Genomic DNA, 10,873 nt, shown 5'->3' on the forward strand with positions numbered 1-10,873 from the left:
AAGTTTGCCTTGCTCAGATCACACTTACAGAATTACACTCAGTCTGGGCACCATATTTTAATTGGTATGCATATCAGTGGGAGCACATTTAAAAGACACTGGTCAAGAAATGGAAGTTACGGGATCCCTGGGTGGAACAGCGGTTTAGCGATCCTGGAGACCCGGGATCGAATCCCACATCGGGCTCCCGGTGCATGGAGCCTGGTTCTCCCTCTGCCTGTGTCTCTGCCTCTCTCTCTCTCTCTCTCTCTCTCTCTCTCTGTGTGTGTGTGTGTGTGTGACTATCATAAATAAATAAAAAAAATTAAAAAAAAGAAATGGAAGTTATGCAAGACACATTTAAGAAGTATTGAGAAACCTTGTAGGATATTTAACCTGAAAAAGACAAGGTTCAAAGGCCTTGCCAGCCATCTTGAAGTACTTGAAATACTCTCCTGTCCAAGTAGGACCATCTTTGTTTGGTGTGTCCACCAGGGATAGAATCCAAAGAAGAGAGAGATAACTGGGAATGAAGACATAGGTTTTCACTTAATATATAAAAGATTTTCCCAAGAGACATAAAAGTTTCCCAGGTTGCAGTAAACTCTTTGTTGTTGGAATGCTAAAATCTAGAAGATCACTTAAGAGGTGAAGTTGCAAGAATTCAAGCAGCATAAAAATAAACTGCCTTTAAAGTCTTTAATCCCCCTATCCTTGCATAAGTGTGCTAGTAGCATGATGAGCATTAAAAAAAAAAAAAAAAGAGTTAAATCCTGCACTATTACTATAGTTGGCATTGTTCTAAACATTTTGCATGTACTCACTCATTTAATCATCATGATAACCCTACGACAGAGGTACTGTCATTATCCTTCTTTTACAGATGAGGAAATCAAGGCACAGAGAAAATAAGTAATTTGCTCATGACCACATAGCCAGCACTCATCAGAGCTGGAATTGAACCCTGGCAATCCGGCTCCCAGGCCACATTATGCCATCATGCTCTCCAGCATAGGGAAGAGCTCTGACTTGCCCACAAAAGTACACTGGTCAAGCAGACCAAGTAGCTCACATCAAGGGAAAGACATGTGTATATACATGTGCACATACAGTTCCACATATATATATATATAAAGATATTAATATGTCAACACAATGCCATTCATTGGTTATGATTCCAAATCCTTATGAACACAAATGCCTAAACAAGAAAATCCTGATAAAAATCATTATTAAGTCTGGAAATTCAAGACAGCCAGCAGTTTTCCCCCTTTGTAGCTTTTGCATTTACTATTCCCTCCCCTGGAAACCTTTTCTTTGGGCTATTTCCAAGACAGGCTCCTCATCCAAGAGGTCTATCTTGACCTCTTAATTTAAAATGTCCCCTAATTATCTCCCTCTCTGTGATGTTATTCTAACCTATTATTTAATAGTTCTTATCTCTGTCAGATAATGTATCATTTATTTACTTTTTATTTTCTTGATGCACAAAACCTATGCTTTTTCTGAATTAGCAACTGTTTGAAAACTATAAACAATAGATGGGACCCTAAAAATAAATATGTAGTTGAGCATAGGAATGAATAAATCAATGAATGAATGAGAAAATTCTGGAAGTTTCATATGATTAAAGATATTGCCTTCACATCACTTCACATCGATTAGTATGGCAGCTATTTAAAACAAACAGAAAAACCAAATTAAATGAAACTAAACCAGAAAATGACAAATGTTGGAGAAGTTGCAGAGAAGTTGGAACACTTGTGAACTGCTGGTAGGAATGCAAATGGGCAGCTGCTATGGAAAACAGTAAAATAGGGCCTCAAAAAATTAAAAGTAAGATTAGCATATGATCCAGCAATTCCACTTCTGGGTTTATACCCAAAAGTGTTGAAAGCAGAGTCTTGAAGAGATATTGCACAGCAATGTCCATAGCAGCATTATTCACAATAAGCAAGAAGTGGAAGCAAACCGAGCATCCCACAGACAGATGAAATGATAAACTTGTTATATACATACGTGGATTATTGTTCAGGTTTACAAAGGAAGGAAGTTCTGACACCTGCTGCAACATGGATGAAACTTGAGGACATTACACTAAGTGAAATAAGGTAGTCACAAGAAGACAAATACTATATGATATTATTTATATCACGCACTTAGAGGTGTTAAATTCATAGAGACAGAGAGCAAAATGGTGGTTTCCAGAGTCTGGGAGAAGGAAGGAATGGGGAGCTTTGTTTGATGGGACTGAAATTTCAGTTTTATAAGATGAAAAGAGCTCTGGAGATGAATAGCGGTAATGTTTGCCTAGCAATGTGATGTTTGCCTAACTTTCTGCCACTGAACCTCACACTTAAAATGGTTAAAATGGTAAATTTTATGTGTATTTTCTGAGTTTATTTGTATGTGTATTTTATTGCAAATAATAATAATAATAATAATAATAATAATAGATTATACCTCCTTCATGGGCCTGTAACATTTTACATTTTTACTTTGAGCAAAGCTATCACTTTCTCCATTAACCAGGGGCCATGCTGCAAATGTCTTGGGATACACGCCTATCTGTGAGGAGGTTAGCATCTTTCACTCACCTTCAAAATTCTGTACAAGGCTGCTCTTGGCCTCACCAATTCAGGTTCTTGGCAACTTTCTTGCCTAGAAGTGATGATGGAAACTCCTGGAAAAATATTTTCCTATCACCTTTTCTTACTTGGAAGACACAATTTTTCCAGAACGAAGACCAATTAGCTCATCAACATGAAAGTCATTACATTTCTTCTTCTAAATATCTTTTACAGCCTACTAATTGGATTAAATGTTGAGGTCACGTGACTCTTACTGCCTATCTACACAGTCATTTATTTTCTTTTGCCTGAGTGATTTAGGCAGAACCTATGTTGGGTTTTTTTTTTTTTTTTTCATGTTGGGGTTAATTTCTTCTTGGTTTGTTCAGATAGAGTGAATGCTGTTTGAACACTTGAGATGCACTGGTCAGCAGTCCTCAGGTCACTCACATGGCCTGTGTGACATCATGCTGCGAGGTACACTCCTTGTGCAAACAGAACCCACACATTACAGACTGAATGGCTAAATGTTGGGGGCGGGGAGGGGTTTGACCTCTGAGCCTCCTACTGGGTGCTCTTGTGCTTTCTCATTGCAAATGTTGTGACTTGGCTCCCTGTACCTGGGAGTGTACACCTGTGAAGCATCTAGAAGTGTGATTTTCTCCCATCACAGCTTTCCAGAACTCTCCTTGCTTCACCTACTTTGCATCTGTTTATCCCTGCTTTTGGCGAGTTTCTTTTTATGACCTTGCTCCTGGCCCTGTCCCCACATTTCGTATGCAGATATCATAGTTTTTTTTTCTGCCAGAGTTTCTCTTTAGTTATTTGCCATGAATGTGTCCCCAAGGCTGCCTAGCAGGGACATCTGGCATACAGCTGCCGGGCAAGAGTCCACCTTGCTGGCCCTCTCCTCAGGGCCTCTGACATCCTATCTTTACTGTCTGTATCACTCCCCCTCTTTCTGTCTAGGACACTGCTGTTGCCTGAGTTATAGAACATGTAGATGTTTGGAAAGAGGTTGGGCTATGAGGACAGTTTGCATCCCTTGAGCCTCAATCCTGCTGGTGTAACCTTCCTTGTGATGCTTAGGATGGACTGTCATCCTGGCAGTTCTCACCATGCACACCCTTGGGCACACTTCCCATCACTGATGAGTAGGTTATGGAGAGCCCCACCAGTAGCAAATTAACTTGGAAATAGTTCTTTCTAGTGTGAAAATGCTTCTGAGGGCTAATTCCATTTTCCCACATTTCTGCAGATTTCCAGAAGAAAGTCTGAGTCAGGAGGGTGGTAGCTACAGTTCCCTTTCACACTTGCTTGTTTATTTCCCTTTGCACCCATTTCCACTCATGGCTCCATTGTTCCACAGGGGCACACTTCCCTTGCACCTACTTTCAGAAACAATTAGCAACAATTTCCTTCTAGAGCCTACCTCTGCTAGCTAGAGAGATAATACTGTTAGGTCGCTTATTTCCCAGTTGCCTGTTTTCTCCCAGAAGTTATTCAAGTCAAGTTAAAGTTTGTTTGCCTGTTGGCTAGAAGAAGCAGAACTCAGGAAGACATCCTCAGGGTGACTGGTGATCCCTCTTTCCCTCGCCAACAAAGAAACTTTCTCTAGCATCTAATCAGCACAAGTCAGAGCCTGAAACTGTCTAGCTGGTTGTTTGAGCCTATTCATGGTCACCAGGCCATCCCCTGGACTCTGCAGAGCACATGCATATTTTCTAAAACTTGCACTCTTTTGCCTTTTGTTGATTAAATTTGGGAAGAGTCATAATTACTGTGACATAAATGTGTTCAACTGTGGAAATCCTGTCTTTAGAAGAATCTGGCATAGCCTCCTGTAGTCAATCAAGGGCTTCAAAGAAAGCAACTAGGGGCATCTAAAGTGACAACAGTTGCCTGACAAATTGCCATTTCAAATCTCTTTGAACTAGAAGAGCGAACTTAATAGCTTTCAGCCACTGATTGTTATTCTTTAAACTGGGCTTTTCTTCTTGTCTTCTGGGTCATCTGCTGAGTCCTGCTTCTGCAGCCTTGGAGACAGTTCTTGCCTAAAGTTTTGGTTAAAATTGAGATATTTCATATTGTTTAGTGACTCATTGAACTTTGTCTTCAACTGGCCAAGTCCATCATGGTGCTGGAACAATGCCAGGGTAGTCATTACTACCAGTGGGGATTATTGGCAGCAGCCACTTTGGAACCAAACACATTTTCGTTTAAGAGGCAATTTTAAATTAGCATCGGATAGAGAGACGTGGCTTATGAGATCAGAATCTCACCATTGGCGGGGGTATAAGGGTGGATATTCTGTGTCAGATGCTTCAGGTATAATGGTCCCTGAAACCACACACTAAAGCAACACTATCCAATACCGCAACCACTGATCATCTGTGGCTATTTAAATTTATATTAATTGAAATTAAATAAAATCTAAAAACCAGTTTCTTAGGTTCAGTAGACAGATTTCTTGGGCTCACTAGTCACAGGTGGCCAGTGACTACTGTACTTAGCACAGATTTAGGACATTTCCATCATTCCAGAAGCTTCTATTGGACAGTACTGTCCTAAGGTAGGATTTTTTTTTTCATTCGATGCAGACACACTAAACAACTTAGCCAAGGTCACATTGCCAATGCATGTTACCTTGAGACTCTTGAGTCAAAACTCCTGGAGTCATTTCTCATGTTGGCTTCCTTCCACATTCCCTCCTGCCATGAGGTTTCTCACACCATGACCTCTCTTCCCCTGACCCCATCTCCATCTTCACCTTTCACCCAGGTAACTGCCATGCATCCCTCCATGATCAGGCCCGTGTTCCCTTCTCCGAGGATGCCCCTTTGCACCAGTCAGGATTCACAATTCCACCTTTTATCATCCTTCTCAGTATGTACTTATCCTTTTCCTTGTAATAATACTGGGTAGTCTGACTGGTTTCTTGGCTAAACTTCTACGAGAAGGTTTTGCAATCAGTGTCTTATGTGAATACAAATGTCCACATATAAAGATACATACATATGCACTTTAGTATGTAGTCAAGATAACTGGGCTTTTAGAGAAGTCCTCTGGCTAGATTTAAGATCTTTGACGTGGGGTTGAAACCTCCCTTCTTGTCAGCAAAAGCAGTCCGCACTGTAACCTCATGCATTGCATAAAGGTCAATATTTACATTCCAACTTTTCTTTTGGAGCCAGTCACAATCATAAACTTTTTTTCTCTTTTTTTCTCAGCCAAAGTCACCTGTAGCAGATATGGACAGTGTCTACCCATTTTCTCCTGGCCTGACCGCTTTAGGGGAGAAGTGCTGAATCTCTTTACTTTCTCTGGAGCCTTGAAGGTTGACTATGTCTGAGAACAGAAAAGGCTGGAAGGGCATTGGGGACAGCCTTTAACCAAAGACTAAAGGGGCTGATGCACTAATACTCCACCCCCAGCCCCTGAGATTGAAAAACCAAGATGCATGTTTCATGCCACATTCTAGAGTTTCTTTGCAGCATTAGGGCCCAGTTACCCAAAGCAGCAACTTGCTTGGTAGCTCTCTTATAACTCTTTCCCTTCTCACTTCCCTCCCGGGGTCTCCTGGGATCACCTTTCAAATAGACACTTGTGCTCAGATCCCCTACTCATGAGTAGCTTGCTATAGAATTGAAAACCACAACACTCATATCCTCCATATACAAGATAAGGAGTAATATGAGGAAGGCAAGGGCTCCTGGGTAGCTCACTGTGATGTGTCCAACACTTGATTTCAGCTCAGGTCAAGATTTCAGGGTTGTGAAATTGAACCCCACATTGGGTTCTGTGCTGGGCAGGAGGCCTCCTTGAGATTCTCTTTCCCTCTCCCTCGCCCCCCCCCCCAGAGCTTGTATGCTCTCTCTCTCTCAAAACAACAACAACAACAACAACAACAAGGGCAGCCCAGGTGCCTCAGCAGTTTAGCACCACCTTCAGCCCAGGGCCTGATTCTGGAGCCCTCCTTGGAGCCTGCTTCTCCCTCTGCCTGTGTCTCTGCCTATTTCTCACTCTCTTTCTCTCTCTCTCTTTCTCTCTCTCTGTGTCTCTCATGAATAAATAAATAAAATCTTTAAAAAACAAAACAAAACCATGAGGAAGACAAGGACAAGGGAGAGAAAATCTATACTGAGAGTTTACTTTGTTGGATTTCCAGAACAATGTTTTACATAATCCTATACACAGCCCTGTAAAATATAGGATCACATAGCTGAGGAAGAAACAGGCTCAGAATCACAGTAAACCCTGGGGCCAGGGTTCTATGAAGCTATTCCATGTGACTTTTCTACGTGATATTATTAAACAGCAAATATGCAATGTAATTAATATGTGATCATACATAGCAGGAATGTTGGGGATTGGAATGACCAGATGGTGTTTCTTGGAAGTTTGGCGTGGAGGGATCCTTTGGCGAGGAGGGTATTTGATAGGGCATTCCGAGAAACAGACTCAGACTCAGAGGCCAGAATGCATATTTTAGCTTCACATGTTTTCATTCATTTCTGAGCATATTTTGCCTGTGGCTTCTCAGATCCTAAGACTTTTAAAATAACATATGTCAAAATACTTATCTTTTCTGGTATTGCTATTGGGGAACTGAATTAACACCCATTAAAAGGAGGTGCCTCTTTGTGAATTGGTGGGACAGCTTTCAATAAAACATAAAAGAAGATAGTTGTTATTTTTAGAATCATATAAAGAAAACAAACCTGACTGGCTAGGCATCTCAAAACCATGGGAGTAAAAGTAAAACTAGAGTCTCCATTGGGGGTAGAGGAAAGGCCCATATCAGCAAGTGTTCTGTAATTGGTGCCAACTGACAAATATTAGTGAGCATGTGCCATTGAGCAATGTTCTGTCGTCAGATTCCCATGAAGGCTGGTAACACAACTAACATTTTTCAAATAGCCATGGGAATGGTGTAACCACCAAGAATAAAAATTATTTTGTTGACTTTGCAGCCCCATTTTCTAAGTAATGAAGGACCCATTGTAACTGGTAGTTCACAGATCCCATTTCTGACTGTGCCTATGTGCAGATAGAGGTGTCAAAAAATATATGGCTGTAGTTTGAGGGTCTTAGTAACATAATCCCAGCAGTCTCTGGTCCCCACGGGGAGCTTAAGTTCTACAGAGAGTCTGTCCTGCCTGAAGGCCAGGGAGCTGGGCTTTGAGACATCTTATCAGTCTGTCATGGCTCCAGGTTGCTCTGGGGTGACAAGACACAGCCCAGAGACCCTCTGGGAAGCTGGCGCAGGAACAGATTCCCAGAAATTTTGTCATGGAGAGCCCTTCCAACAGGCCCCCAGGCATCCAGTAAAACGTACCCCTGGGGGGCTCTGGATCAGCCACCAGCAGCATCTGCTCCAGGGTTTTCTGTAGAAACATCTCAAATCTCACTCAGCTCTGCAGCCCCTGATGTGGAAGCGCAAGGTGTGGCAGGCAGGAGGTGGGGAATGGGAGAAAGGAGGCAGTAGAGGGCTCTCTGCATCCCTAACTACTGAAGTTTGTCTTTGAATATCTACTTTCTGCCTTAGGAGACCTCTCTCTTCATTTACCTCAAAATTTGAGTCACACGTGGTGCAGCATGGCCGGATACATCATAATTGGCATTGTGGGTGTCTCCTCCCTCACAACCCTGGGAGATGGAGGGGCAGTGTAGTCATGTGAGGTGGAATGCATCTCTTTTTCTCCTTTGCATTTTCATTGTTTTCTCTACCCCACCATTCTTTGATCAGAATTAAAGCCCACCTTCTAGGGACAAGTACTACTAATGATATGGAGACAACAGAGCCTAAATCTATACTGAGGAACAGCTAGGTGTACAATTAGCAAGGCATTCATTCCTCATGGCAGTCCTCAGTGCTGACTGTCATGTTGATTTCTTGCCTGCTCCTCAGGAAGCTTGCAGCATCCCCCAGGATTATGCGAGATCCTAGAGGCTGCTCTCTCTGATTTCCTTGGGAAAGGCACTGCTCTTGATGAAATTCTTAGTAATCATGCAGTCTCCCCATACCAACAATAACAATGACAATCTCTGACATTTTTATAGGGAAAGGTCATAATTTCTGTTCTTGTTAAGATGGCCTATTAAGACTGCTATTTTGAGCCTCTGTTCACTCAATAAATGAACACTAACTATCTCTGAAATATAGCTCTGGATTAGAATGCAATGGAGGTAGAGGGGGGGAAAAAAGGCGAAAAGTCACATACCAGGATTTGAGTTGAAGTATGGCATGTGAGCTTCCAGAGGACTTTGAGGGAATTTCTGAAGATTTTGACAAATGTTGCCGCAGGGAATGAATTTGATCCCCTTCAATGGTAAAATGGTAGACTCAAACAACCATTGAATTCCTCTCTGATCACTGCACTGACTGGGCTGGTGTTCCTTGAGTTTACCTCATGCAGATAGTAGAACACAAGGGATCATGGATTATTTTATTTGGGTCCAGCTACACACACAAGCATGTATGATACATGTATGTACACATATCTATATATAAACACGTGTATATATATATATATATATATATATATATATATATAGTCTTAATCTTCAGCTAATCCTATGATCTAGATGTTGTACTTTACAGAAAACTGGGACTTCCTGATATTAAGTAGCTGTGCACTTTATATCAAATCTTGTGCTTCTTTCATCACATTTTACTGAAATCTCTTGATTTTACCAAGAACCATCACTATCCATCAAGAACCTCCACACAAATTGAGAATATATAAGATAGAATCTTCCAATAGCGAAGGATAGAAATCCCAATTCAAATAGGCCTAAGCAAAGAGACAAATGTACTGATTCATAGAAGTGGGATGACCACGACCAGTTGTCATCAGGATTTAAGTTCTCAAATGACACCATTTTGATGTGTGCCTCCAACGCTTGGCCCTGCTTCCACATATTAATTTTATCCTTAGGCACTCTCTCAGGAAAGATGAGTTAGAACAGATGAAAGAATGCCAATATTCGACTACCTGTTTGATTGGCTCTGGTAGCCACCACCCAGGTAGAAGGATCAGAGACATGCATGCACTTTCCCCAGATGCTCCCCTGCCTGAAAAATCTCATTTTCTATTTATACAAAATCCAAATGTTTGTTCTTCATTCTCCCACCTTTGCTCTCATGTTCCATCTTGCACAAATCTCTGAACTTTCTTTTAAAGCAAGAACAAGTTTTGTCCTGCCACCAGGGACTCTTAACTCTATTTACATGTTTGGTTTCTTCTAATTATAATACAGGGACAGAGTATCAGAGTAACCAGGGAGGTAGTCAGTGAAAATTGTATTTAACAAAACTTTATACTCTACTCAGTAAAATACTGGGTACTGGGCTCTCTTAATACTAAGGGTTGTAGGAAGGTAAAATCATTGATAAGTCTACCAGCCAACTCTCTAAATAGTGACTATTATCCCCAAAGTCTGCTTTACCTGCATGCTTTTGTCTAAATTTACTATCTTGGCATATTTTTTTCTATTCCTGACACCTTTCTTTCCCCCAATTCAGTGGATTCCCCACCTGACTCATAGGGAGTGTCTACTCAACAAAATCCCCTTTGGCTCTGCAATGCAGGGATGGGGCTTTGGGCATACCAGGACTGAGACAATTCTGAAAGATGAAGAGAAGATAAGACTATATTGAGAGAAATCCACAGAACCAAGTGACTTGCAGTCCTATACAGGCAAGGGAGAATAGTTACAAAGCAAATTTTCCCTGTAGCACCCCAGAGTAACCTCAAAGGTAGAGGCAATGAGCCTGGATTAAGTGGCCTGTGGGCAGCAAAACACTGGAGGGTAGAACAGCTGTGCTAGGGTCTGTTTCTCAGAGGGACTAAAGCAACAGAGCAGTATGTATGAAAGTGTTGAGTAAACTTCCTGGGATCACTCACTGTCAAATAAACTACTTGCACTGGAATCCTTATTTCATGATCTCTTTTTTGGGAGAATTCAATCTGAGATGGCATCTACCTCTACTGTACCATTATGCAGGCACCAAGGAAATACCGAAAGCACAAAGAGGTAACAGTGAATTTCACTTACAGGGAGTTCCAAAGAAGACCTCCTGGAGGTGGTGACATCAGAATTGAGGGAAGAACGGTCACTGAAGGTTTTGAAGATGAGAAAATGCAGGCACATAAAGCAGAGAATGAGCTCCATGAGCTTCCTTTCTGCAGGTCTTATTTATATAATACATATGCACATATATATATGCATACATGCATGGAGCCCAGGGCTGAGGGCAGGAGGCCTAGAAATGTCCTAGGTAATGTCCTAGGTGGCAGAGTTCAGGGCAATCATCACAT

General features: G+C 41.6%; 1 long non-coding RNA gene across 2 annotated transcripts in view; it reads right to left on the minus strand.

The window, feature by feature from the left end:
• The window catches only part of LOC112673487 (uncharacterized), a 33,162-nt gene extending 22,322 nt beyond the window's left edge, over nucleotides 1–10,840 (minus strand). For both annotated transcript variants that reach the window (XR_004808867.2, XR_004808868.2), the window contains exon 1: nucleotides 10,611–10,840. This is a non-coding gene — a long non-coding RNA (uncharacterized LOC112673487). The remainder of the gene's footprint in view (nucleotides 1–10,610) is intronic.
• Nucleotides 10,841–10,873: the final 33 nt, after the last annotated feature.

The sequence above is a fragment of the Canis lupus genome, chromosome 24 (assembly GCF_003254725.2).
Source record: "Canis lupus dingo isolate Sandy chromosome 24, ASM325472v2, whole genome shotgun sequence".
Taxonomy (NCBI): Eukaryota; Metazoa; Chordata; class Mammalia; order Carnivora; family Canidae; genus Canis; species Canis lupus.